A 2,500-nucleotide genomic window follows, 5' to 3' on the forward strand; every position below is an offset into this window, starting at 1 on the left:
GCTTCGCTTCATGCTTCACAAACACTGCCTGACTGAGCCTCGCTGCATGCATAGGAGGGAGAGACGGAGAGAAGGGAGGGAACGGTGCTGGAAGGGTGTCCACCGTCCTCATCCCCTCTAATTCATCACCCTGCTGCCTTTGTACCCTGCATCACCCTGCCAACCACTCTAGCGTCCTGACAAATTACTATTGGGTGAAAACTTTAGCCAAACACATGATTTCAGAGGCTCTGCTGGAGGTTATTGCTGGTGGTTCTGGAGCATGTTTCGGGGCTCTTGTCGTATCCTTTCCGTGAAGATTAGAAAAGGAAAGCAGAAACACGGAAAAACGCAAACGGGGAAAGCAAACATGGCATTTTTTCGTATATTTTCACGACTTTTCATGTATTTTCATCCATGGAATTCAATATTCATGGATTGGCTTATGATGTGGAAATCTCCAGACACAGGAAACACATTCCTACTTTATCTACTGCTGGCATAAAACAAAGAGCAGAACAAAACACATCTCACAACGAAAAAAAATAAATAAATAAATAAAAAATAAATAAAAACCTGTAAACACTTTCCCTCCAAGAATATTGCACCACAAAAACATTCAAGGGAACAAATAATGGCAAATAAAACACATTTGCAAATCGGACTAACCACACACACACACACACACACATACACACAAACACACACACACACACACACACACACACACACACACACACACACACACACACACACACACACACACACACACACACAAACACAAACACAAACACACACACACACACACACACACACACACACAGGATAAAGAAACGTACCGTGATCCCTCGGTCGGAGCAATTTCCCCCAGCAGGAGTCCCGAGAGGCTGCACAGATCCTCCTCCCTCAATTGAGACCCATTGAGGGCGACCCAACACTGACATAAACACAATCCACAGGTTCACGTGTCCTTCATCACCTGGCATAGGAATCAGATATCCAGCCTTGCCCACCTCATCCCTGGAACTCAGCCCTTTTTGTCCTACACGCTAAATTGCATCACGTCCTCTCCTCCTCCCCACTTTTTTTTATATCTATCTATCCCTCCATCGTTTTTCTCCCTTTTTCCAGCCACCACTTCCCCGAGGCCTCAAAGGGAGATCTCGAGGAGCACAGCGAGCGTTGATAAGTCTGATAAGGTCCCCAGAAGGGTAAAGTTTTCCTTATATCGCAAGGCCAGCGGGTGAAGGTGAGACACGTGTGGGTTTAGGAAGCTTGGGCAGCAATGTTGTTTTACCAGCCGTCCTTGCAACGCCACGTCGTCTGTTGTTGCAAAACTCTTCTTTCGCCCGCCTTCGCAACACTATCTCGTCCTTGCAACATGAGTTTGTCACGTGTGTTTGTAGCATCATTTCTTGGCAGCTGCCTGCACCACCACTTCCTTGCAGGCCTTTACATCATCATTTGCTGGAACAAACAACCAGCGGTTGTTAACACGAAAACTATAGATCGTTCAAAATCCAAATTAAATAAGTATTTCAAAGAAACAAGTATGTATGTACTAACAAGTTATTATTCTAATCCATAATTGTCCTTTTCAACGACTTTTTTTACATCGGATATATAGAGAGGCAAAACATCAACACTAGTGGCAGGGTAGTGTAGTATATATATATATATATATATATATATATATATATATATATATATATATATATATATATATATATATATATATATATATATATATATATATATATATATATATATATATATTATGGGTTACATGATGATCTCGTCTGACTTTTCGTGGTGACATGCTGTCAGAAAGAGAGATGGGCGAAGAAAGAGCCTTGCTCTGTATCTGTCCTGTTCTTCCACAGGTAGTTCATTAGTAGAAGTAAATAGATAAACAGATAACCTCGCTACAAACCGATATATCTTCTGGTATTTGTTTTTCTCATGTATTATCATTTACTTCGTCCTCGCAACACCTTTCCTTCCCATCTTTGCAGCACCTCTCCGTCCCTGCAACATTGACTTCCGTCTGTGTCACACCGTTTCCTTGCCGGCCTTTGCAATATCATTTCGTACGTTCCTGTAATACTCTTTTTTCCCACGTCACCGCAACGCTATTTCCACCTTGCAACATCATTTTATAACAACCCTCCTTCCTAATCCACCCGATGCAATGTCACCAATCAATACTGAAACATTATTTCTTTGGGTAGACGTTGCAACATGACCACGTCAGTCCTCCCAATACGTTTCAGTGAAGTCTGCAATATGATGCCTTTGCAAGTCTTTGGAACAAGGTCTTTCTTCCAGTTGTACAACGCTCTGTTTTTTTTTTTTTTTTTTTTCCGCCCTAGTAACACAGTGCTTCTACAGCTGACATCGCAACACTGCTTCCACCTTGTCCTCGTTCAGCACAGTTTTCCGACAGTGCTCACAGCAGTGCTACGCCCCTCTTCCTTGAAACATTGCATATAATTGCCACGACATTGCATCAAAATATATT

At 42.3% G+C, this 2,500-nt stretch overlaps 1 long non-coding RNA gene across 1 annotated transcript in view; it reads right to left on the minus strand.

The window, feature by feature from the left end:
- Nucleotides 1-2,500, minus strand: part of LOC135113932 (uncharacterized) — a 25,249-nt gene that overhangs the window by 316 nt on the left and 22,433 nt on the right. The window contains exon 2 of the long non-coding RNA XR_010275130.1: nt 1-1,446. This exon is cut by the window's left edge and continues 316 nt beyond it. This is a non-coding gene — a long non-coding RNA (uncharacterized LOC135113932). The remainder of the gene's footprint in view (nt 1,447-2,500) is intronic.

This window comes from Scylla paramamosain, chromosome 26, assembly GCF_035594125.1.
Source record: "Scylla paramamosain isolate STU-SP2022 chromosome 26, ASM3559412v1, whole genome shotgun sequence".
Lineage (NCBI taxonomy): Eukaryota > Metazoa > Arthropoda > Malacostraca > Decapoda > Portunidae > Scylla > Scylla paramamosain.